This window comes from Aethalodelphis obliquidens, unplaced genomic scaffold (assembly GCF_003676395.1).
Source record: "Aethalodelphis obliquidens isolate GAN/ISIS:26980383/991018 unplaced genomic scaffold, ASM367639v1 scaffold34, whole genome shotgun sequence".
Taxonomy (NCBI): domain Eukaryota; kingdom Metazoa; phylum Chordata; class Mammalia; order Artiodactyla; family Delphinidae; genus Aethalodelphis; species Aethalodelphis obliquidens.
Window position 1 is genome coordinate 21,220,552 of NW_020837978.1, and position 26,748 is coordinate 21,247,299.

At 40.2% G+C, this 26,748-nt stretch overlaps 6 non-coding genes across 6 annotated transcripts; all 6 read right to left on the reverse strand.

The window, feature by feature from the left end:
• Positions 1-3,044: 3,044 nt before the first annotated feature.
• Positions 3,045-3,117, reverse strand: TRNAA-AGC (transfer RNA alanine (anticodon AGC)). Its single transcript has one exon. It is a non-coding gene; the product is annotated as a tRNA-Ala (tRNA).
• Positions 3,118-12,241: 9,124 nt separating this feature from the next.
• On the reverse strand, positions 12,242-12,314 carry TRNAV-AAC (transfer RNA valine (anticodon AAC)). Its single transcript has one exon. It is a non-coding gene; the product is annotated as a tRNA-Val (tRNA).
• Positions 12,315-15,534: 3,220 nt separating this feature from the next.
• On the reverse strand, positions 15,535-15,607 carry TRNAM-CAU (transfer RNA methionine (anticodon CAU)). Its single transcript has one exon. It is a non-coding gene; the product is annotated as a tRNA-Met (tRNA).
• A 1,603-nt stretch (positions 15,608-17,210) lies between these two features.
• On the reverse strand, positions 17,211-17,283 carry TRNAA-AGC (transfer RNA alanine (anticodon AGC)). The gene has a single exon. It is a non-coding gene; the product is annotated as a tRNA-Ala (tRNA).
• A 2,139-nt stretch (positions 17,284-19,422) lies between these two features.
• TRNAM-CAU (transfer RNA methionine (anticodon CAU)) lies at positions 19,423-19,495 on the reverse strand. The gene has a single exon. It is a non-coding gene; the product is annotated as a tRNA-Met (tRNA).
• Positions 19,496-23,599: 4,104 nt separating this feature from the next.
• TRNAR-ACG (transfer RNA arginine (anticodon ACG)) lies at positions 23,600-23,672 on the reverse strand. Its single transcript has one exon. It is a non-coding gene; the product is annotated as a tRNA-Arg (tRNA).
• Positions 23,673-26,748: the final 3,076 nt, after the last annotated feature.

Here is a 26,748-nt window from a genome sequence, read left to right on the forward strand (position 1 = left end):
TCGCGTTGTGGTTTTTTCCCGGCATATTTATTTAATTCTTGCTGAGGTGGGTTATGAAAGGTTTCACATCTACACCGTGTGAGAGAATAACCAAAAACTACAAACTATTACAAGCAGGACCCATCGGAAATAAGAAGCGAGATCATATCAGAGAGAAGAAATAAAATATGGACACTGAGGGGTGAAGATGAAGAGTGAACAGGGTGGAAGGAACAGGCATGGAGGTAGGAATTCCTGTGTCCAGCAATTACCTGTTTAGTTGGAGTGGAGTGGAGTGTGTGCGTGCGTGTGTGTGTGTGTAAAATAGACATGGAGGGAAACAGTGATTGAAAAGCCTGGACACATGAAGATACATTGGGGAGAAAATTGTGGAGGCTTAAGAACCTTTGAAAAAAAATCCAGGCACATGGCTTTAAAATCAAAACATTTTATGAAACGTTTTTATTTTGAATGCCAAATAGGTAGGAAACGGAGAAACTAGAATTAGAGAGAGAGAAAAAGAAGTTATAAGGTATTAAAGAATCGAGGTTTATTTTTTTAGCTCCTGGGATTAGCAGTAGCATGAGTCTTTCTGCATCTCCAGCCCAGTACACTGTCTGGTACAGAATACATTTTCCATAAACATAGAATGGATAAAGGCATAGATGTATGAGAAGAAAGAGAAAGATTCTGGAGAGGTTGTCCAGGAAGGATCTACAGTATTTGAGTATATGTCAAGACACTGGATGTAGAGATTTTGAGGGAGAAGAAAGTGTCAAAGCCATGTATAGAACACTTGAACCTGGGTGGTAGACACAAGTGATTTTGAATTAATATCTGATGCATGGAAGATTAAATCCACTGATTTATAAGTATTTGTTTTAATAATGAATTAATGAATGAATTGGTCTGGATAAAAAGTGATAAGACTATGCACAGGGCTAAAGGAAAAGCCTACATTTTAATATAGGAAAAAAAAATCAGTTTTCCACTTCCGGTTTTGCTCCACACATCCATTCAAACTGAGAAAAAAATGGTTCAACTATTCTGAGCTTCAGTTTTATCAGTAAAGTGGGAATAATGATATTTGGATGAACTGCAAAGCCTAAATCAAATAACTTGCATAAAATTAATAAACATTTAGTACAATTTTCAGCATATGGTGCTGAAAAAGGATTTTTTTTTCATTCTTTCATAGCCTGTATTCCAAGTCCCCAGTGGTGGTCATCCTCTCAAAGGCTCAGAGAGGCAGCAAATGGAAAGAGGTAATCCCCTCGCAACCACTGTGGTGCTTTCTCCAGCCTGAAGATGCCTCCCTTCCTTGAGCCCTTAAGGGGAAGAAACAGCACAGTCTGATCTTCAGGAAGCAATCTCTAGACAAGCTAACCTTCAGAAATCCATCTCTGGGTGTCATTTTGGTAACATGTGTATAAGAAGTAAAACAGAACATCACTTCTCTTTCACATTTTAAAAGGAAATCAACTGGGCAAAGTTGGAATCCTACAACCCATAATCATATATGTCACCAAACTGTCACTGGTTCCCCAAAGAATAAAGTGGTTTCAAGATATTTTATTATCCTGAAAAGGCTACTACACTGTCTACATTGTCAGCATTCCAGATGTGACCACTGTCTCCGCTTTCTCCTTCCAGCTTCCAAGCTCACAGAATGTCAAAGAACACCTTATCATTATGTAACTTCTCACTTAATAACTGGAAATTTAAAGTCCACTTTGTCTGATATGAATATATCCACTTCGGCTCTTTTTGATTAATGCTTGTGTGGTGTCTCTTTTCCCATTCTTTACTATCAATCTCCTGTGTAACTTTAACCTTGTTTATAACATTTAATCTCATATATTAACACCTTTGAAAAGAGCTTCTTAAGGTCAGCATATTTATTTTTAGTATATTCTGACGATCTCTGATTTTTATGGGTGTGTCTAGATAATGTATATTTAATGGTATTATTGATAAATTTGCATATAGATTTACTATTTAATAGTTTATTAATGGTTTGTTCCCTTATTTTTTATTCTTTGTTTCTTTTCCTACCTTCTTTCAGCTTATTTAAACATTATCTGTAGCTGCTCTAGTGATTACTCTATACATCCTTAATATTTCACAGTATATTTAGAATCAATAAATTACTATTCAAGTTGAATATAGAAAACTCACTGCCATTCAGTCCCTTTACCATAATCATTTTATGTCATGTATATAGTACATGTAGATACAATGAAAACTCCATGGGACAATGCTGTACTTTTCACTTTCAAACATTAAACATACTTCAAAGAACTCAAGAGAAACATAATAGTCTATCCTATTCACCCAGATATTTCCTTCTCTGCTGTTGTTCTGATGAGAATGGAGTCATCATAGTTCAGGCATATAAAAATGGAGACATCTGCCATTGAGAATCTGGTCTCAGACACCTCCTTACATCAGTGAGAACTTGAATTTTCTTTGAACTTTGCCAAACCCAAGGATGCCATTTGCCCTGTTGAGAACAACATAACCAGCTGCAACTTTATGGTCTCAAGATTCCCCCTTGTAACTATGTAACCATCGCAGACCCCAACCAAACCTTGCTTAGCCAGTTCTCAAAGCCTATGGTATGTTGTTTAGGATCAGAGCCATTTATTCACAACTCATAGGTGCATCCAGAAGTTCACTAATAACTTCTTGTGTTTGCTTTCCTGATATTTTCTGGTTACTTGAGGTTCCTGGTTTCAATCAGTGACAGGAAAGCTGGGGTCTTATTGACCCCCGCTCTGCCCTGCACTTCTCAGGACTCTGCTGCCTTGCTGCCAAGTAGCTGGAAGAAACAGGAATAAAAAGAGGAATTGGGCATATCCCTTAAGATGACCAGCTATTCTGAAGAAACAGAAAATAAATTATAGGTTGATAGTAGAGGTACATAAAAAAGGCCAGTAGAACCAGTGCTGTCCTGTCTTGTCCTTGCCTGGAGAAGGATCCAAAGTGTGATTTTCTCATTTCTTTCTACAGGTTGGAAGATTTGCAGTTGTCAGCTGGAGCTCCGTGGTTCAAAGAGTAAAAGTTGGAGAATGTGGGTATCGATCCCACTACCTCTCACATGCTAAGCGAGCGCTCTACCACTTGAGCTAATCCCCCACTTATCACTCTGGCCCCTTTCCTCAAATATTTTAGAGTAATATCTCCACTTCATTAGTCACTCTTCTGGGTGACCCAAACTTCAGAAAATTTCAAGGTCCTTATTGTGAAACCAGGACTGGACTCAGGGCACAGCTACCCAAAGATGCCCTGAGGCAAGAGCATGATTGGTACCTATTCCTCTGCTAAGGAAGGGAGGAGAGAGTGGCCGTGGGAAAAAGAAGAAGAGACAGAGGGAACATTTTTGGACTTCACTGTTGAAGAGAAACTGGAAATTAAGAACCTGTGTAGAAGAAAATACATGCAAAAGGAAATAGGGTTTTAATTCTGTTCCAGTTTTCACCCAACTTTAAACTGTTATCAGTTGTGACTGTTTTATAACAGGAGTCCTAAACATCTGTGTTCTCTTACATCTTTATTTGTTATTCACTAATTACAGTAGAAGTAGAAGATTCTGTCTGGGAAAATTTTAAATTATACAGTATAAATAAGTTGTCATTCATCAATAAAATTCAAAACATCGAATAAGGCATAAAGAAAGAGTAAAATAAATCGACAGATGCAGAGATTAACATTTTGGAAGTTAATGAAATCATTTATTAAATTATTAACTGTTCAATATTTGATCTACCTATTCCTTAGCCTTACCTAATATTTTCATTTCAAGACAGAAGCCATATTTATGCCTTAACTTCAGGCACTGAGGACACAGTGAGGGCAAAACAGTGATTTGAGCCTAAAGATCCTTATATTCTAGAGGAGAAACAGGAAATTTAAGAAGAAAAACTTCATAAGACACTTTCTGAACCAGAGAGTGTTTGTGAGGAAGGTGGCATAAATTGATGTGATAGACTGAAATCACGATAAGAGACATTAGCTATGGGGGGGGGGGTGGTCTCAGTAGCAAAGTAACATTTGATTTAGCGGCTGAATGCCAAGAAGTAGGCACCTTACTAGGTCTGATTCAAAATGAAAAGACGTATGAGTTAGGAGCTGAGAGGTGAAGAAAGGCCCTCTGTGGACAACTGGGAAACTAGCCCAGACAGAGCCCGGTTACCAAATACCCACAGCAGAGCCAAAATGCGAGAAATTTTCCATCTCATTTGAAGACTGTGTGACTCTGGCCTAAGCAAATGTTGGGTGTGCTGAAGGAGCACCCATTCACAGAGTCTCCAAGAGCAGCATCCGCAGGATTCTCTGTGCCTGAAGACGTTTAATATCAAGTTGAAAGTGAGGGAAGTCTTTCAGTGAAAAGCAAAGTGCAAGGGCTGTTCACAGCTCAGCATGGCAGAATCATGACCCTCTTTATCTTTCCTTCCTGTCTTTGGACCTCATCTGGTTCTGATCGCTAGTGTTGATAAATATATTTCCTGCATTACCTGTTGGGATCCCCCACCCCCATTTTAAATCATATTTCAGCTGCCTGTGCAAAGAGGAAAAAATTTATTTTGGATTCTATGTGTGGAAAGTAAATACCGCCTGACTGTTTCATAATTTGAGAGATATTTCTGAAGGTGTTGATTTGAACTGTCATTGCAGGTACTACAACGTTTGGGTTGAGACAGGTGGGTAAGGAACCTCCTTAAGGAAGAACTACCCAAAGATCCTACTCCTATTCTTCTTTATGAGTTTTCTCTAAGAATTCCCCTAATTTCATATTTTCTTGTTTGTTTTGTTTTTGACCATCTGGGTCTTTTTCGACCCCTTCCAGACCCAGGAAGCTCAGACCTCACACCCACAAATTCTTTTGTACATCTTGTCTCTCTAGGTGTCCCTTAACATCCTTCCCTCTTCTCCCAGGTCAATAGACCCCATAAATGTCAATTACAAATAGTGGAAAGACCTTCTTTTCATCAGGATCTCTCTGTTTGGAAAACAGGGGTGGGAGGTCCACCCTCCCACTAGCCCAAAACCATGAATGTTGAGATGGAAAGGCCAGCACAGTCCAGTACAGATCATGTTCACTCCCTCCACAGCAGGTTTTCCTTCCTTGTTGTAATACAATGACAAAGAGTATTGGTCAAAGACTGAGTCTGTGCTGTCTTCTGTGTGAAATATAAACGTATAAATTGTCATTTTTAAAGAAAATCCAATATTTCCTGGAGTTGGGTTCAGGGGAGAAGCTCTGAGGACTCAGGTGCCTGTGGAGAAGGAATGAAGGAGCAAAACTGGGGAAAATAGATATCTTTCTCACTAGCTCCCAGTGCCAAGAAGGCTTTGTAACATTCAACCTAATTCCCATGCTCTAACCCTCTTGTTGACCTGGGGTCATTCTAGACATGTGCCCTAACCAGTTGTATGGGTCTAACCTGCTGCCGCAAGGTTATTTCATTGCCACCAAAGAGGACCTGAGAGAAAATATGACTTCAGCAAAAGCACAGTGAAATACTACTGTTTCTATTAAGGAGTGGGGTGGGGGAAGTGAGATCTATAGTATTTCATCATGGGAATGATCTAGCTCTGAACCCATTTCACTCTTTTGAATTGCCAGAAAGCAAGTAAAGGTCCCAGCTGGGTAGGGTGCCCAGCTGGAATTGCGGGGCTGTCTCACATGTCATGTATTTCTCTATAAAACAGAGTTGTGATTGTTAGAGATTTTGGAAATATGGCCACCTAGGAGGAGAGGAGGGGTGGCTTCTGCAGCCCTCTCACCTGCACAATTAAGCCCTCTCAACGTGGCCCAGGTTGCTGGGTAGGGCTTCATCCCTCCTCCTGTCTTCCAGAGAAAGATAGGATTGGCATAGTAAGACACTAGGATCCTGGACAAGGATGAGGTAGCAGAGGGAAGAGGAAGAATTTTCAAGAGAACATTGGAAACTGGAAATCAGGGCTTTTACTCAGTCTTTAATTTGAAAGAAATGAAGGAATGGTCAGGAAATATCAACACAAAATCAAGAAAAAACTGCTCAAACAAGAAAAGTTCAACAAAAAACACTGATGCTCCACAGGTCAGAATCCCTTCTCATCCTAAATATCTGTCAGATATTTTGAGTTTTCTAGTCACAATTTTAGTCAGATATAATGGTAAAGATTTTGGGGTTTGATTTTGTTTTTTTTCATCATGAAAGAAACAAAGTTTCTTTTGTTTGTTTCATTCTTAAGGTCAGTAGACAACAGGTCTGTTGCATTTGCCTTTCAAATTGCGGATATGAAACCAAGATTGTTTCTCTCCACCGTGGACGTTCTGCAGATCGGCTGCTTAAGCGTCCGGACATCCTGAGCAGTCACCAGTAGGCTGAGACCCAGCTTGCGATCAGACTGGAAAGCATCCTGCTTTTCCTAGGGAACATTCATTTTTTCAAACTCATTTAGGGCTCTTTCCTTACCCAGGGACTAAGGGAAACCTTAGCCTGTTCTTTCCAAGAAGAGAACGTTAGTGGGTTTTAATCTCAATCTGTAAATCCATTCTTCAAGCCTCTAATGAGCGCCCATAGTACAAACTCGTGAGTAAGGACAGCACTCCACAGGCAAAAGCGGTAGCTAACGCTTGCTAATCATTTCCTATTGTTCTGACCCTGCACCAGTTGCTGTGAATCACCTAGAGAATTCTGGAGATCTCATCTTCCACGTGTAGAAACATGTGAAGGATGTATCAGGTACCACTATTTATCCAGCGAAGTCCACCTGCCTTATGTGCAAAAAGCTCTTGTAACCCCCGCTTGCCTGGACAGGTAAAACTGACTCTACTGACAGTGTTAGAAAAATTGGGGCGCAAGGATTTCAGCAAGCAAGAAGGAAGAAGAGACTAAAACGTATCTCAAGGTGACAACTTTCCTGAAAGCTGAACCTCCACTCTCCCAGCCCCCTGATGGCCTAATGATTACCCCGCAGCAGACATCTTCTCACCTAGCTATTATGCAGTTTTCTTATTTGCATCTTGTCTGTGTCTCCTACGCCTCTTAACTGGGATGTAGCTCTATAAGGGAGGCAAGTTTGAGGTTTTATTCACTCTTGAATCACTGCACCTAGAGGGGTCCACTAATAAATATTTGTTGCATGATTAAGAGAATAAATGATTTTACACCTCCCCATTCCTTAACTGCCAATGGCTGACCTTCCGGGCCCAAATTTGGAAGAGAACTCTCCCCTGCTTCTTCCATCAGATGGAGAGGAAGATCAAAAGTGTGATATAACTTGTGTTTTCTGGTATAATCTAAGTGTTTTCACCAATGATTTTACTGAAGTTACTGGGAAGTGCAACAAACTTGAAATCTAATTTCACCCTTTTAAGCAAAGGCTGGCTCATTTTTCAAAAGACTATGGAAAGATAATGACCTGCCTGCCCTCTCTGAGGCTCGAACTCAGGACCTTCAGATTATGAGACTGATGCGAGGGCAGATAGCTCGAGTTTTACTCATTGAGAATAAAATAGGAGACAGTACTTTCCAACCACCACTATTTTATCAGCTGCTAGCTTTTAATAAATACAATCAATGGTACTTGAAAATCATTCCAATAAGCCAATGCCCCAAATCAGGAATGATGCAGTCTATGCCTTTCCGGTATTCACCTACAGATAAGATCATCTGGGTTTCTTGACTGGAGACAATGTGCTGTCTTTTGTTAGTCTTGTGTTCCAGTTACGCGCTTTTTCCTGCCCTCAGAGATCTCAGTCAATCTTACACCTTTCATCATCTCCTTTGTTGAAAGAAACATAGGAGCCCAGTTAATATTATTTCACTGAGTGAATCAATAGTCCTCAAATTTGTCTACAGTCTGTACTTCTCTGTCTTACTCTACGTCTCCATTTGTAGCTATATGACTGGAGACATTCTCCCTGCAAAAACCACAAACTGAACTTAACAAAAAGCCACCTTGTTGTTTCAACCTTATGTGCTAAATCGTACTAAGAGATTTATGGAGATTATTTCATGTAGTCCAGTTGAATTTGGCAACAAAACTCTGTATCGTATTTTGCACTTTCCAGATAAAATGGAGGCTCAGAGAAGTTAGGTAGTTTTTCTAAGGTCCCAGAGCTGCTAAACAGCAAAGTATGAACGGAGAAAAATTATTAGATTCCAAACTGTGAGCTCTTTCTCAGCTCCAGCTCATGATCTCTCTGTCTGTTCTTCTCCACAGTAGCCCATTCATCCACACACCACCTGTCTAATTCCCAATCTCTGTGCTGGACTTCTGGGCTTAGACTTCCAAGTCAACTTTGGCTTATTCTCCTCCTTCAAAACCTACATCAAATGACTTGCCAAATACTGAACATTATTCTTGTGCAGCTTTTTTGACTCCATCACCTCCTTTCCATTCATTCAGTGCATATTTGTTGGGAAGCTGCTCTGTGCCAGGCACTGCAGTAGGCTCAAGCCACTGAGAATGAATCTGACCACCCATACCTCAGGAGCAGGGAGGATAAATATGGACACGGAATGATCCACTTCCGGTTTCACCACTTTCAGTCTCCCTGGCCTTGGTAGCTAAGTAACTCTTTCTGAAATACTAGTTTTCTGCTTCACACTGACCATTTTTGATTTCCTAATTTGGATATGATTTTGCTTTTCTCTCAACTTCTTCTACCCACATTGCAATTTTACTTAATAAGGTGATTTAGATCCAGTGGTGGTTAGTGTTTAGTCCCTTGATGTATTCCCTGATTTGTTATCTACTAGGCCCATCAGTGAAAGAGACAGGATTGTTGACATCTGCAGCAATAATTGTGGATTTTTCTATTTTTCTTTTCAGTTTCATTAGCTATTGTTTATGGGTTTTGAAGCTCTGTGGTCAGAGGCATACACATTTAGGATAGTTATTTTGTTAATGAGCTGACATCTTATAATTGCATACCTTCTCAAGTAATACCTGGCAATTTTCTTTGCTTTCAAAATCCACTTTGTCTTATATTAATATATCCACTTTATCTTTTTTGATTAATGCTTGTGTGGGGTCTCTTTTCCCATTCTTTTCTTTTAATCTCCTATATCTCCTTTACTCTTGAATATAGCTTTTAATCTCACATTTAACTATATTTGAAATGGGTTTCTTATAATCAGCATATTTATTTTTAATACACTGACAAACTGTGATTTTTAATTGATATATCTGGATTGCCAGAATATATTAAAAATAAATATGCTGACTATAAGAAACTCACATCATATTATTATTAATAAGTTTGCATTTACTAGTTAATAATTTATTAATGGTTTGTTCCCTTTGTTTTTCATATTTCTTTGTTCCTCTTCCTTCCTACCTTCACTTGACTTATTTAAACATTGTTAGTAGCTGGTCTAGTGATTACCATACACATCCTTAATATTTCACAGTATACTTAGAATCAATAAATTACCATTCAAATTGAGTATAGAAACCTCACCACCATTTAGTCCCTTTACCATAACCCCTTTATATTATGTATATAATACATATAGATACAATGAAAACTCCACCAGATAATGTAATAATTTTCACTTTCAAGCATCAAATATACTTTAAAGAATTGAAGAGTAACATAAGAGTCTATTATATTTACCCAGTTATTTGCTTCTTTGTTATGGTTCTGATGACAAACTGAAATCATAATGGAGTAATCATAGTTCAGGCATATAAAAATAGGGTGATGGCCACTGAGGATGTGGTCTTAGACCAGTCCCTACATCACTGAGAATTTGAACTTTGAACTGTACCAAACCCAAGGACACCAGCAGCCATATCTGGAGCAACTTCCACAAGCTGCAAACTTATAGTCTCAAGGTCCACTTGTAACTATGTAACCATTGTAGACCCTAACCAATTCTTGCTTAACAAGCAGTCTTGCTTCTTGCCAGTTCCAATTATAATTATGGACAAACAACTTAGGTAACTAACTGTGTGGCCTCGCAGTTTTTCCCTTTAATAAGCTTCCTTCATTTTGTAGTCCAGTGGAACACGACTCATGTGCTTCTTGAATCTGTGTCTCCCAGGCTGCAGTCCCAATAAACATCATTTTATTTCAAACAGGTTTCTGTTTCTGAAATTTTGGTTAACTGTTCCTTCACTTATGCTCTTCTGTTTCCTTCTGGTATCATTTTTTTCTTGTCTCACGACATTCCTCTTTTCTAGCACTTCTGTTAGCAATGAATTCTCTCAGTTTACCTCAAATGAGAATGTGTTTCTTTCACCTTTATGTCTGAAGGGTATTTTTGTTATATTTAGCTACTGGAGTGGCAGGTCTTTTCTTTCAGCATTTAATAAAAGTCATGTCATTTCTTTACGGTTCTTATGGTTTCTGATGAGAAATCCACAATCATTCAGATTGCAGTTTCCCTTTCATTTTCTTCTGGTGCTTTCAAGCATTTTTTTCCTCTTTTGTTTCCAGCAGTTTAATTGTCATATGTCTGGGTGTAGATTTATTTGGTTTTATGCTGCTATAGCGTTGCTGAATGTTTTTATTCTGGTTTATATCTTTTGCCAAATTTGGGGAGTTTTCAACCATTAATATTTCCAGTGTTCCCCCCACCGCCTCTTTTCAAAGACCTCTTTCCCTTCCTCTGTTGGGTTTCCAATGATGTGAATGTAAGAACTTTGTTATTTTCCTATTTGTCCCTAAGGCTCCGTCCATCTTTTAAAATACACTTTTCTCTATGTCATTTTGATTGAGTAGTTACTATTGTTCTATCTATACATTCACTGACTTTTTCCAGTCATCTCCTTCTCCTATTGAGACAATCCAGTGAGATGTTCTTTATAATTTTGGTTAATATATTTTTTCAGTTCTGAAGTTGCAACTTGGATGTATATCTTCCTATTTTTTGCTAAGACTTCCTAACATTACATTCATTTCAAAGAGTTCTCACCCCTAGTTCTCACAGCATTGAAAGTATTTGTCAGAGGATTCCAATATTTGTGTCATCTCAGTATTGGTATCTGTTGATTCTCTTTTCAAGCGAATTAAGATTTTTCTTGGTTCTTCATATGCTGAATAATTTTGGATTATAACCTGGCCATTTTTGTATTACATTATAAGGCTTTATGTCTTGTTCAAAGCTTATGGGGAATATTGCCAATCTTGCATATGCAGGCACCTGACTGCCTTGTGTTCAAATTCCAGGTACCGAACAGCCTTCTGTGTGTTGTGCTTTCATAGTCCAGTCCATTCCCAAAGCCTTTCTGATGCTATTTGGAGATCTCTGGAGTGTGTGCAGTCCAGTGACCAGTGTGGACTTGGGCAGTGCACTATCACTTCAGTTCTCAAAGTCCATGGTAGGTTGTTTAGGATCAGAGCCACTTAGTCACAGCTCGCAGGTGCAACCAGAAGTTCACTAATAACTTCACGTGTTTGCTTTCTACGGTGTCTTTCCTGATATTTTCTGGTCACTTGGGGTACTCGGTTTCAGTCCCCGACAAGAAAGCTGGGGCTTTATTGACCCGGCTCTGCCCTGTGCTTCTCAGGACTGTACCACCTTGTGGCTAAGTAGCAGGAAGAAACAGGAATAAAAAGGAATTGGGCATATCCCTTGAGATGACCAGCTATTCTGAAAAAACAGAGAATAAATTATAGGCTGATAGTAAAGGCACATACCAAAGGCCAGTGAGCCAGCGCTGCTCTGTCATGTCCTTGCCCAGAGCTGGGTGCAAAGTGTCTAATTTTCTCATTTCTTTCTACAGGTTAGAAGATCTGCAGTTATCAGTCAGAGCTCCTCGACTGAGAGCAAAAGCTGGAGAATGTGGGCATCGATCCCACTACCTCTCACATGCTATGCGAGCGCTCTACCACTTGAGCTAATCCCCCACACTTCACTTACCTTTTTCCCCGAGTTTTTCAGAGTCCCATCCCCATCATTCACTTGAAACCCTGACTCTGCTAAGGGCAAGTCTTCTCAAAGATGCCCTGAGGCAAGAGCACGGTTGGTACCCATTCCTCTTCTAAGGAAAAGGAGGCGGGGAGTACCCATGGGAAAAGCTTGGCATCCCAAAATTTCACGTTTCAGATTTTCCGGGATAGAAGGGAAAACTTCCCAGTTGGGAGGAGTCACCCAGAACGGCCGGCTAACTCAACAGGTCTATCTCAGGATGTTTATGTTTCTTAAAAACGAAATGAAAACGACAAACCAACAGGAGTGGGATGACCACTGGTTCCTTTTAAGGGAGGCGGAGGGCTGATTTTCCCCGCATGATGGAAGGCAAAAAAAGCATCAGTTGTTTCCGCTCGGTTTCGAACCGAGGACCTCTCGCGTGTTAGGCGAGTGTGATGACCACTACACTACGGAAACTCACGTTTTGTGCTGTTTTAAGATATTTCTCTGTTGTTACTGAGGCAGGTCATGAGGATTTGCATATCTACACCGTAGGGTAGAACAATAAAAAATACAAGATATTACAGACAAGAGCCATCGGAAATAAGACGCGAGAGCATATCATAGTGAAGGAAAAAATACGGACATTTAGGGGTGAAGATGGAGGGAACAGCGTGCACAGGGTGGAAGGAACAGGCTTGGAGGAATTCCTGTGTTCAGAAATATACCTGTTCAATTGGAGTGCTTGTGTGTGTGTGTGTGTGTGTGTGTGTGTGTGTGTGTGTGTGTGTAAAATAGACATGGAGGGAAAGTGATTGAAAAGCCTGTACACATGAAGATACACTGGGGAGAAAACTGTGGAGGCTTAAAAACCTTTGAAAAAAATCCAGGCACAAGGCTTACATAATCAAGGTAACATTTTATGAAGGGTGGGGGAAACCAGAATTGAAGAGAACGAAAAAGAAGTTATAAAATATTAAGGGATTGAGGTTTATTCTTTTAGCTCCTGGGATTAGCAGTAGCATGAGTCTTTCTGCATCTCCAGCCCAGTACCCTGTCTGGTACAGAATACATTTTCCATAAACATAGAATGGATGAAGGCATAGATGCATGGGTTAGCTGCAATGCTAAATCAAACAAGTTGCATAAATTAATAAAATTTTAGTGCAATTTCTAGCACATGGTTCTGAAAGAGGATTTATTTCATTCCTTTTTAATCTTTCTTCACCTGTATCCCAAGTTCCCACTCCCTAAGAGAAAATCACGGAGAAATAGTTGGGATCCTACAAACTATAATCATATATGTCATCATTTTGTCATTGGTCCCACAAAAAATAAACTGTTTTCAAGACACTTGATTACCCTGAGAAGTCTGCTACACTGTCTACATTGTCATCATTCCGAACATGACTACCGTCTCCTCTTCTTCCCTGCAGCCTCTAAGCTGCGCAATGTCAAAGATTTGTGGTCTACCTGTATAAGAATTCTCACAAGCCTCCAAATCCTCAAGCTCTCTTCATCCTGACACCTAGAAGAAGAGACAAGGGAACATTTTTGGGCTTCACTGTTGAAGAGAGAAAGAAAGTGGAAATTAAGAACCTGTGTAGAAGAAAATGTTTGGAGGAAATACATGCAAAAGGAAATAGGCTTTAAATTCAGTTCTAGTTTTCACCCAACTTCAAGCTGTTATCAGTTGTGACTGTTTTATAACAGGAGTCTTAAACATCTGTGGTCCCTTACACCTTTATTTGTTATTCACTAATTAGAAGGTAGAAAATTCTGTCTGGGAAAAATTAAAATTATGCATTATAAATAAACTGCCATTCATCAATAAAATTCAAAACATCAAATAAGTCATAAAGAAAGAGCAAAATGAATTGGAAGATGCAGGGATTAACATTTTGGAAGTTAATAAAATGATTTATTAAATTATTAACTTGTATTTGATCTGCCTATTAACTTCATTTACCTATTACTTCCATTTCAAGACAGATGCCATATTTATGCCTTAACTCCAGGCACTGAGGACACAGTGATTTGAGCCTAAAGATCCTTATATTCTAGAGGAGAGACAAGAAATTTAAAAAGAAAAACTTCATAAGACACTTTCTAAAACTTCATAAGACACTTTCTAAAGCACTTCATAAGACACTTTGTGAGGAAGGTGGCATAAGTTGATGTAATAGATTGAAATCACAATAAGAGTCATTAGCTATGCGGGATGCTGTCAGTAGTAAAGTGACATGTGATTCAGGGACTGAGTACCTAGAAGTAGGTACCTTATTACTAAGTCTGATTCAAAATGAGAAGATGTATTAGTCAGGAGCTGAGAGGTGAAGAAAGGTCCTCTGTGGGCAACTGGGAAACTAGCCCAGACAGAGCCTGGTTACCAAATACCTACAACAGAGTCAAAATGTAAGACATTTTCTATCTTATTGCAAGAGTGTGTGCCACTGACTTAAGCAAATGTTGGGTTTGCTGAAGGCCAACCTATTCACAGAAGTTCTCGAAGAACTTCACCCAAAGGATTCTTTGTGTCTGAAGAAGCTTAAGCTCAAGTTGAGGGAAAGGGAAGTCTCTCTGTGAAAAGCAAAGTGCAAGGGCTGTTCACAGCTCAGCATGGCAGAATCATGATGCTCTCTTTTCTCAATTTTTTTGGACCTCATCAGGATCTGATCACTAATGCTGATTAATATATTTCCTGCATTACCTCCTGGGATCGGCCCCCCCCCACACACACATTTTAAACCATATTTAAGCTGCCTGTGCAAAGAGGAAAAATTCTATCTGGGGTTGTTTTTGTGGAAATTAAATACCACCTGATTGTTTCATTTTTTTTGGAGATATTTCTGAAGGTGTTGATTTGGACTGTGATGGTTGGGTTGGGACAGATGGGTAAGAAACCTTCTTAAGGAAGAGCTACCCAAAGATCCTACTCCTATTCTTCTTTCATGAGTTTTCCCAAGAATTCCTCTGGTTTCACAATTTTTTTTTTCTTGTTGTTGCTGTTTTTGTTGTTTGACCGTCTGGGTCTTTCTGATTCTCTCGCAGACCCAGGCTACTCAGACTTCAGAAGGACAAATTCTGCCGTATGCCTTGTCTCTCTAGGTGCCCCTCAACAGCCTTCCTTCTTTCCTCAGGCCAACTGCCCCATAAAATTCAAGTACAAAATAGTGGAAAGACCTTGTTTTCACCAGGATCTCTCTGTTCGGAAACAGAGGTGAGAGGTCCACCCTCCCGCTAGCCAAAAACCATGAATGTTGAGATGGAAAGGCCAACACTGTCCAGTACAGACCATGTTCACTCCCTCACAGCTTTTTTCAGGTTTTCCTTCCTTGTCTATAAACCAATGACACGGAGGATTCATTCCCTGAAGACTGAAAGTGAGCTGAATTAGAAAAACTTCGGGCACAAGGATTTCAGCAAGCGTGAAAGGAGAGACTAAAAGGCATCTTCAACACAATATCTTTCCTGACTCTTCCGCTGAAAGCTGAACGTGCCACCTCCATAATCCCGAGCCCCTTTACTGCCTAATGATTACACCCCAGCACACATTTCCTCATGTGCTTATGATGCATTTTTTCTTACTTGCTTCTTGTTCAGTTTTTCCCACTCCTCCCGACTGGGGTGTAGCTCCACGAGGAAGGGACTAACGGGAGATATTTGTTGTTGTTGCTCGGTAAAAGATGAAAACACCTGCCCTCTCTGAGGCTCGAACTCAGGACCTTCAGATTATGAGACTGACGCGCTGCCTACTGCGCTAAGAGGGCAGATGTTTTTTGTTCTTTGCTTTGAAAATGAAATATGAAATTTTATTTTCCAGATATATCCATCAGTTTCCAGCTTTTGAAGAATGTAATCAATGTTACTTGTAAATCGTTCCATTTAAACCAAAGCTGCACCTGAAGTGTTCCACATCCAGGAATTGTGGAGTCCACACCTTTCCAGTATACACCCAGCAATTGGACACTCTGGCTTGCAGTACCCAAGAATTGTACAGGTCTTTTACAGCTCTTTTTCCCTCTTGGGTTCCAGTGATCTGCCTCTTCCCACCTTCAGAGATCTCAGTCACTCTTATACTTTCCTTGGTACCTTACGTTCAAAAGAAACTTTTGAACAGTGCCCAGTTAATATTAGTTCACTGACTGACTGAGTGAATGAATACTCCTCACATTTGTCTACAGTCCATATCTCTCTGTCTCACTCTAAATCTCCACTTGGATATACATGACTGGAGACATTATTCTTACAAAAAACACAAACTGAACTTAATAAAAAACCTCCTTGTTGGGCTTCCCTGGTGGCGCAGTGGTTGAGAGCCCACCTGCTGATGCAGGCGACACGGAATCGTGCCCCGGTCCGGGAGGATCCCACATGCCACAAAAAAATCTCCTCGTTTGTTTCAGCCTTACAATTATACTAAGAAATGTATGGAGATGATTTCATATATTCAAATTGAATTTTGGTAACAAAAGTATGTATCATGATTTGCATTTCTCAGATATAATGGAGGCTCAGAAAAGTTAAGTAATGTTTCAAAGGTCCCAGAGCTGCTAAGCAGCAAAGTATGAATTGAGAAACAGACTTTTAGATTCCAAATTGGGATCTTTTTTCCTGCTCTAGCTCGTGATCTCACTGTCTGTTCTTCTCCACAATAGCTCATTCATCCACACTCTATCTAATTCCCAACCTCCTCTGTGCTGGCCTTTTGGGCTTAGACTTGCAAGTCAATTTTGGCTCATCCTCCTCCTTCAAAGTCCACATCCACTGCCCTGCCAATACTGAACATTATTCTTATGACGCCCTCTTGAATCTATCCCTTCCTTTTCATTCAGTCAGTACATATTCATTGGGGAGCTGCTCTGTGCTGGGCAGTAGGCTCAGGTGATTCAGAACGAATCTGACCACACAGATCTCTGGAGCCAGAAGGATAAATATGGACAAGGAATGATCCTCTTCCAGTTTCACTACTTTCAGTCTCGCTGGCATTTGCAGCTAAATAATGCTTTTGAAAATATTTGTTTTCATAATGTCCCTCTGCTTCACTCTGACCATTTTTGATTTCTTAAGTTTTGATATGATCTTGCTTTTCTTTCAACTCTTTGGTAGAACCTCATTGTGATTTTCCTTTATAAGGTCAATTCCACCCATTGGTGCATGGTGTTACATTTTCAATGTGTTTTTTTATTTTTTTAATCTACTTGATTTATCATTAATGAGACATGTACATACCAAAGGCCAGCAGAGCCAGCATTGCCCCGTTTTGTCCTTGCCCAGAGAAGGGTCCAAAGTGTATCGTTTTTTCATTTCTTTCTGTACTTTGGAAGATTTGCTGTTATCAACAAGAGCTCCTCAGTTGAGCCGATAAAAGGCTGGAGAATGTGGGCATCGATCCCACTACCTCTCACATGCTAAGCGAGCGCTCTACCACTTGAGCTAATTCCCCACCTCTGATCTTCCCCCTTTCCTCCCGTTTTTCAGGGGATCATCTCCATCCACGTCATTCCTTCTTTTGGGGCCGGCCAGAAGGTCAGGAAAAGTCAAGGCCATCAGGCTGGAGTAAGGGCACATCCTCTCAAAGATACTCTGAGGCAAGCGCGCGGTTGGTACCTATTCCTCTGGTAAGGAAGGGAGAAAGTCGCCTTGGGAAAAGTCTGGCGGCAAAAGTACAGGTTTCAGATTTTCCGGGACGGAAGAGATCACATCCCAGTTGAGAGGACTCACGCAGAACACCAGGCTAATGCGGGAGGAGTATCTCAGGTTGATTACCTGTCTCTTAAGCACGAAACTAAAGCAGCAAAGGAACATAAGTGGGAGGATCACTGGTTCCTTTTAGGGGAGGCGGTGGGCTGAATTTTCCCGATGGTGGAAAGCAAAAGGCAGCACTTGTTTCCGCTCGCTTTCGAGCTAAGGACCTCTCGCGTGTCAGGCGAGCGTGATAACCACTACACCACGGAAACCTCCACCTAGCATTGTTTCTGAGATAGTTATTGGATTCTTGCTGAGTTGGGTCTTGAGAAGTTACATACTTACACTATATGCAAGAACAAAAATACATACTGTTACATACAAGAGCCATAGGAATTTAGAGGCGAGACGTATCAGAGCGAAGGAAAAATATATGGACATTGAAGTGTACAGATGAAGAGTGAACACAGGATGGAAGGAACAGGCATGGAGGTAGGGATCCTGTGTTCAGAAATATACCAGTTCAGTTGGAGGGGGTGTATGTGCGTGTGCGTGTGTGTAAAATAGACATGGAGGGAAACAGTGATTGAAAAGCCTGGACACATGAAGATACATTGGAGAAAACATTGTGGAGGCTTAAGAACCCTTGAAAAAATTCCACGCAGATGGCTTACATGATCAAGGTAACATTTTATGAAAGGTTTTTAATTTTGAATGCCAAATAGGTAGGAAATAGGGAAACCAGAACTGAAGAGAATGACAAAGGAGTTATAAGATATTAAGGGATTGAGTGAGGTTTATTTTTTTAGCTCCTGAGATTAGCAATAGCATGAGTCTTTCTGCATCTCCAGCCCAGTACACTGTCTGGCACAGAATACATTCCCCATAAACATTATAGAATGGATGAAGGCATAGATGAATGAGAAGAAAGAGAAAGACTCTGGAGAGGGTGTGCAGGAAAGATCTACAGTATTTGACAATGTCTCAAGACACTGCATGTAGAGATTTGAGGGAGAAGAAGGAGTCAAGGACAATTAGAAGTCTTGAACCTGGGTGTCAGACACAGAAGTGATTTTGAATTAATGTCTGATGAATGGAAAAATGAATCCACTCATTTAAAAATATTTGTTCTATGAATGTATGAAGGAAGAAAGGAAGTGGTATGGAGAAAAACTGCTTAGGAGACTATACCTTAAATTAAAAGAGAACCTCACATCTTTTCATACAGAAAAAAACAACCTTTTGCTCCTTGGGGCTATTAGACCTGAGAAAAATGATTCAACTCCTCTGAAATTCAATTTCATCTTTCAAATAGAAATAATGATATTTGAGTTAGCTGCAAAGCTAAATCAAATGATTTGCATAAAATTAATAAACTTTTAGTACAATTTCTAGAATGTGAGGTCTACAGAAGTTACCCCACTTCCTCATCATATGTGTCATATTTCCAAAATCTCGTAACAACCACAGCTGTTTTTATAGAGAAATAAACGATGTGTGGAAGAGCTCCAAATTTCTAACTGCACCTAGAACAGTGCATTAACAAGAAATATTTGTTACATAATTAAAAGAATAAATGATTTGTGGTTGGATGACATTTAGAGCACGAATTTAGGAAAGAAAATTCCCCTGCTTCTTCCATTGGGTGGAGAGGAAGACCAAAAATATGGTATAGATTTTGTTTTCTGGTGTAATCTAAATTTCTTGTCTGTTTCACTCAAACCACTGAGAGGTGCAACAAACCAGAAGGCTGATTTCATCCTCTTGAGCAAATACAGAATATTGAAACATTTATCAAATGCTTATCTGGCAGCATTTGCTAATTTTCCTTTGTGTTGATTTCTTTAAGCACAGATGACACATGTTTTGCCAGGCGGACTGTGAAAAGACTTAACGCTGCCCTCTCTGAGGCTTGAACTCAGGACCTTCAGATTATGAGACTGACGCGCTGCCCACTGCGCAAAGAGGGCAGGTAATCTATGCTTTTCGTTTTGAAAGTAAAATATGAAATAGTATTTTCCAAGAACATCTGCTTTATCTGTTTCCAGCTTTTAAAGAGTGTATGTACTCAATGTTACTTGAAAATCACTCCGTTTAAACCAATGTTACCCAGGTAAGATTCCACACCTATGAAAGGTGGAGTCCATGTCTTTCCGATATTCACCCTAAGATAGGACCATCTGGACCTCAGCACTAGGGACATTTCATTGTGTCTGTCTTTTGCTGGTCTTGTGTTGGAATGACGTCGTATTTCCTGCCCTCAGAGATCTCAGTGGATCTTACACCTTTCATGATCTCCTTTGTTGAAAGAAAAGTAGGAGGTGCCCAGTTAACATTAGTTCACTGACTGAATGAGTCAATAGCCCTCAAATTTGTCTACAGTCCATATTTCTCTGTTTCACTCTAAATCTCCACTTGCATCTACATTCTTCCCTACAAAAACTTAAACTGAACTTAATGAAAAGTCTCCCTGCTTTTTTTTTTTTCAGCCGTATGTGCCATTCATCACGCTAAGAGATTTATGGAGATTATTTCATGTAGTCTAATTGAATTTTGGAAACAAAACTATTTATCATAATGTTACCAAACCAAACTTGGGGCCAATGGTCCCAGTGCAGCACAGCCAGTCTGCTGACATCAGGTTGTGATGAAGGAAAGTACAGCATTTATTGCAGGGTGCCAAGCAAGGAGAACTGGCTCAAAAGACCCAAACGCCCCAAATGCTTTCAGAGAAGGGTTTTTAAACACAGTCTGAGGGAGACATTCACAGGGTATATAATCAGCCAATGTGAAATTCCCTGATTAACTGATGGTGAGGTAACAGGGTGGTATTTCGGGAAACTCAATTATCAATTTTCTGGCTCTGACAAGTCTGGGATCTACACACTACTGGTCAGCATGCAGTCAACTTTTTCCATCTGGTGGGAGTTTTAGTATCTGCAAAATAACTGAAAGATATGGCTCAGAATATTATCCATAGCCCTTAAGGAGGAACTAAATGTTCTTGAGTTTGTTTTATGGCTAAACTATCAATATTATTATTTGTCTTGTTTGACTGCTTTCCTTTGTGTCTTCATTTTCTCACTTCTCTGATTAAATTTGCTCTTTGAATGGGGAAGGCCTAGGATGCTAAAGCTTTTCTACAAATAAGAGGCAGGCAGGGGATACGGGGGCTGGGGGTGGGGGGAAATCTGTCCCCTGGAAGGCCCTGCAGGGTCCTGCTCGGTTTCAATAATTTGCACTTTCCAGATAAAATGGAAGCTCAGAGAAGTTATGTTCTTAAGGTTCTAGAGCTGCTAAATGGCAAAGCCTGAATTGAGAACCAGATTTTAGATTGCAAAACATGAGCTCTTTCTCTACTCCAGCTCACGATATCACTGTCGGTTCTTCTCCACAGTAGTCCATTCATCCACACACCAGCTATCCAATTCCCAACCTCCTCTGTACTGGCCTTTTGGGTTTAGGCTTCCAAGTCAACTTTGACTCATTCTCCTCCTTCAAACCCATATCCAATGACTTGCCAAATATTGAATGTTATTCTTGTGCAGCTCTTTTGAACCTGGCACTTCCTTTCCATTCATTTGGTACATAATTCACTGGGGAGCTGCACTTTGTCAGACACTGCAGTAGATTCTGGGGTTCTGAAGGGATCATACTACCCTGACCTCAAGAGATAGCAGAAAAAAAAAACGTGGATGTGGGATGCTCAACTTCCAGATTCTCCAATTGAATCTCCAGGTATTTACAGCTAAGAAACTCTTTCTAAAATATGAGTTTCATGATACCATTCTTTTATTCTCTAACCATTCTTGATTCCTTAATTCTAATATGATCTTGTCTCTCTCTCAATCACTGATCCTTGTTTCTACTTGCATTGTGATCTTGATCAATTAGATCCATTAGTTGATGGCATTGTTCAGTTCTTCAATCTCTTCGATGATTTTTTTTGTCTACTAGATCTATTAATTATTGAAAGAGAATGGTTTTGAAGCTCTGTGGCCAGGAACTTTTAGAATTGTTGTGTCTTCTTGGTCAATTGACCCTTTATAATTGTGTAACATTCTTCATTACTGCTGGTAAATTTCTTTGCTTTGAAGTCTACTTTGGCTGATACTAATACATTCACTTAAGCTTTCTTTTGATTAGTGATTTCATGTTGTATCTTTTCCTATTCTCTCATTTTAAACCTACCTCTATCATTACATTTGAAGTGAGTTTCTTATGGCCACTGTTTATATTTAATCCATTCTGACAATTTGTGATTTTTAATTGATGTATTTAGACCATTTACCTTTAAGGTAATTATTGCGATTTTTGAATAGAGGTCTACCATTTTATAATTTGTTTTCTGTTTGTTTCCTCTCTTTTCATTCTTCTATTTTCCTCCTCCTCCAATTCTGTACCCTGTTGGAATGGTACTGAAATGCAAATTTAGTTACCGCCCAGCCTAAATTCATTTACCAGCAAACTTTGCTTACAGAAAGTGTCCAAATACTTGCTCTAGGGATTTCCATATAAACACTTAAATTTTCACAGTGTATTTAGAATAAATATTTTATAATTCAAGTGAAATGTGGAAACCTTATCACCATTTAGGCTCTTTTACCCTAACCCCTGCTCATCACACTGAGCAGATGGCATCTGAACTTTCCAGCTGTAAAGTTTCATAGTGACCAAGGTTTCAAGTTGATAATAAAAAGATGATAAAGTCTTCCAATCTTCCTAATGAATTTGAAGGGGGGAAAATACTGGAACGTGGTTTATTATTCACTTTTCTGGGAAATACTTGAGAGATCTGATTAGGGTGTTCGTTTACTTATGGTTCTGTTGGTTACAGCCTGCGGTTAACAGCCATTACCTTGTCAGTAATCTGGATAACCTAAATAGCCATTACCTTGTTAGAAATCCCCGAAACAGAGTGAAGCATAACTACAAGGTGTGTGTGTGTGTGGGGGGGGTGTCAGTACCAATGAGTTTGAAAGTAGGAAGGGAATGAGAATGCAAATTCGTAAAGACTTGTCTCCTACACGGCACACACAATTGCTATTAATAGCGGTTGTCATTGGCTCAGCAACCCGGGCAGTGGTATTTGTGGCGTCTGCCTTTTGACTCCAGAATTGTATCTCCTATTCCAAGCTTTTAAAGAAAAGGTTTGAGCTGGATTATCCTAAAAGGCCACAACTCAGCAGGGATGAAAGGAGCTGCTCTCCTTCTTTTCTCTTCTTTCTTTTCTTTGCTTGTCGCCCGAATTCCATCAGCCGCCTCCCGCGCTCTTTCAACGTGGGTCTCAGTAGACAAGGATGGAAAAACTCTTCCATTTACTGCCCTTCTTCTGTCAGCGGACCCGGATGCTGTGCATCCTTGACCTTCACGAGAAGGTTCTTCTCGAGGGCAGAGACCACAGGGACTCCTCACCTTTGAGCCGCGAAGCTTGGGCTGCGCTTGATGCACGCTATGCGTGGCATTGGATTGATGTTCTGCAGATACCTGCGGGGCAGGTAAACTTGCTGCTAGCTCTTCCCAGCAGATCCCAAACCCATCTCAGTCACTTCATAGACACAAGATCCACATCGTTCTCGTTTACTCTGTGAAGGTCTCATCTCTTACGAGCTGCTTCTCCTCACTCGTGGTTCCTTTAACACCTGACTGCTGATTCCCTCCTTACTTAACGTTGCTCTCTGTTGTTTATGACTGTATCGCTGTAGTTTGTTTCGGTGTGAACTTGGACAGCTGAACACTGGAGAAACTTTAGCAGGATTCGTGGAGGATTCTATTCACACTAACTCTCAAGAGAGCACTGTGTTCTCAAGAGGCAAGTGTTCTGAAAAGGGAGAGTTTTTCATGCAAGACGGGTGGGTACAGAAGATTTGTGCAAGATTCTTGTCCTATTCTTTTGTATATCTTTTCTAGTCCTGCCCCGCCACAGTGCCATCTTCCCTCCATTCTTCTCGGTTGTGTGGTGATTGAAGAATAACATCACAGGTTTTATAAGGACCTCCTCATAATAAAACAGCCTGCAGTGGTTTGTAAATAACTCAGTACACACCTTCCCGGAGAACAAGGAACAATAGCACCGAGCCAGCCAGGAGTCGAACCTGGAACCTTCTGATCCGTAGTCAGACGCGTTATCCATTGCGCCACTGGCCCTGCTTTTGCCAGTTTTCTTTAAACCATTATTAATTAGCCTTTACGAGGTTTTTTGCATTTTCATACCATCGAATTTCTGGATGTGGCTTTATGTGCACTGTCCTTCTGATTTGTCTGCCCTCTTCTCTCCCAGATGATAGAATATAAAGATTCGCGGTCTACTTTGAAGCCTCATTATAGCAATAACCTGCCAGCCTCATGTCCTTGACCTCGTGGTGAGGGACCTGGAAGTAGCAAATGATGGAGTTTTTAGGGCTTTGCTAATGAAGGAAGGAAACCAGGAAACAGGGACCAGAGTAAACAAACGGAATAGGGGAAATACTCGCAAACCTAATCGAGTTATTAATTCTTCCCCAGTTCAGATGGTGTTCTTTCCTGTACTCCTAGGGTGCAGAACACACCCCTCATTTTGGCATTTATCACAGTGTTGTGAACAGCTGTTTGCTCAGCGGTCCTCCCCACTCAATTTTGTATTCCTTAAGGGCAGCACGCTCGGTATCTACAATGACTAATCTTACATTAAAAGTCTGCATGCGCGAATGAAGAGTTGAGTGAGAAAAATGCCAGTGAGCAACAGGAAAACAATTTAATTTATGGTACACGTAGGCATCACGAGTCTGTGATTCCATGTTATCTCAGCCCGGGTGTTTCATTGGAAGAGCAGTGGAGTGCCGTATACAGCAGCAGAATCCTAGTTTCCCGAATATAGGTTTGTGGCTCACAGTGTCTGTTTATGTGCTCAGGGGCTGAGGCTGGGCATGTGTCCATTAAGTCTAAAGCCAGCTACAATCAGACGGTAGGGCTGGGCTGGAGCTAGTGGCTGAGATGTAGGCTTTCTAAGTGAAGAGAATGTCTAGTCTGCTGATATAAAAGAAACAGCTTAGTGAACCAAGTGCGCACCAGACTGATATATTTAATACCACTTAGTGGTTGGCTTCGAGTTTTTCATGATACCAGTCATCAGGAGGACTTACAACACAATGCTTATAAAACTATAAGACACCTAGCCCAAAGATCCCTCCCCAATCAAGGAAACTTTCAGTAATAGCTCTACAACAATTCAAACAACAGCATTCAATTGGCTTAAACAAAGTGGATTTATTATCGCACTTAACAAGTCTGGAAGGTAGAGAGGCTACGTGCCTCGTTAACTCGGTGGCTCCATGATGTCATCAGGACCAAGTTTTTTTGAATCTTTGTGTTCTGTCATTCTCAATATATGGGTCTCATACTCCAGCTGGTTTCCTCGCAGTACCTCAAACTCTCACAATATCAAGGTAAAGTCCAGAAAAAAAAACAGACTTCTTTACTGTATCTCTTATTGAGAACAATTTCTCTGATATGCTCCCCAGTGGATTTCCCCCACATTGGCTAAATTTGTATCATATATTCTCACCTAATCCAAGTACTGCCAAGAATGTGACCGCTGTGATTAATTAGATCAATCATAATTCTGCCTCAGGAGCTGAGAATTGGGCCCACCTCCTGCAAAGCCAAGGCAGTAGAGAGAAGGTTATGTGAATAAAATCATGTTTCTGTTGGAAAGGAGGAATGGGGGCGCTGGTGTTGGTGACTGGTGGTGGAATAGGCAAGCAGTATTAGCTGCTATACCCTACACCATCCCCATGTTTGGAATAAAATGAAATATTTTTAAAAAGCATTTTTAAGAGCTCCATTCCTTACATTATTAACTCACATTAGACATATATAAATTTCCAGATCTAACCACCCTAAAAGGCATTTGATATACAGCTTATATTCAGTATTTGTATTCAGAGCAAGTACATCAATTGTACATGATGACATATTGACTTATAAATCAGAACTGTGTTAAGTTTGGCCATTAATAATGCCATACATCACCTATCTTCATGACTGCATAGTAAAATGACACTACAGTTTCTGAATTTGGAGTGTCAGAGGCTAATACATGTATAATAGTGTAAAGATCTGAAGCTCAACCTTAAATAGTTCCAGGACAGGGCAGGAATCTTAAGTTCCTAACTCTGGAAATCAGTAGTTTATGCTACCTAAACTTGTCTGTAAGGTCTATAACACTCACTGGTCCCAGGCTTATTTTTGCTTTTTAAATAACAGTTGGCAGTTTAAGTTTATTTCTTCATCACAATCTGTTCATTTCCAGGATAAGCATAGTTTAACATTTTCTGTCTTAATGTTTACTCTCTATTCGTATCACTGTTCACGTAGAAGAAACTCGATGTGGAAAAAAAAAGAGCAGACTTAGAGAGAGACTCTGCCTTTTGCTGGAATATGTGAATTTGGACAAATCACTTTACTTTTTAGTCACCCCACTACCTTATCTGCAAAATGGGATGATACTTACTTTGCAGGTTTGTGGTGAGATTAAATTACACAAAGCAGGTAAAGTCCTGGCAACTATTTAGGCTGTCAATAAAAAGTAGCCGTCATTGATAGCAATGTCCAACTGCTTCCCAATCTCTTCTAAAGCTTAATCTTGATAACTCAAAAAGCATATATTGAATATTCATTTACCAAGCAAAATGTGAAAACCTAAGGATTCACAGGTAAAGCTTAATCCAAATTCCTCAAAAAACTAACATCAAGTCAGAGAGACAAATCTAAATTCATCATTACAACAGGAGAAATGCTACTCCAGAAATAAGTGTGCCAGCAGCATGGAAGTACAGCAATTAACTCTGGAAGGGAAGTCAGGGGAAGCTCTTCATGACATCGCATTTCAACTTAATCTTGAAGGAGAAACAAATTTGACTTTGTGAAGAAGGAGGAAATAAAGGGCCAGAGGGTTCCGTACTTGTATGACTAAAAGTCACAAAAGAGGAGGTCGGAGTCTCCCGAGTGTCTGCACTTTTCGCGGTCGTCTTGAAAGTATCCGCCCCCGTTTCCGCAGAGCACCCTCCGCGTCTTCAGGATTGGTGGCCGAGTGGGGTCTGCAGCTGACCACAGTCCGCCTTTGTGCGCAAGATGCAGTTGCGGGACTCCGGGAAGGATGGAGGCACTTGTACCTTTGCGACCGGAGAAAAACTGAATATTCCTGCATAGGCGATGTAATGGGTGACCGAAAAGAAATATAGGA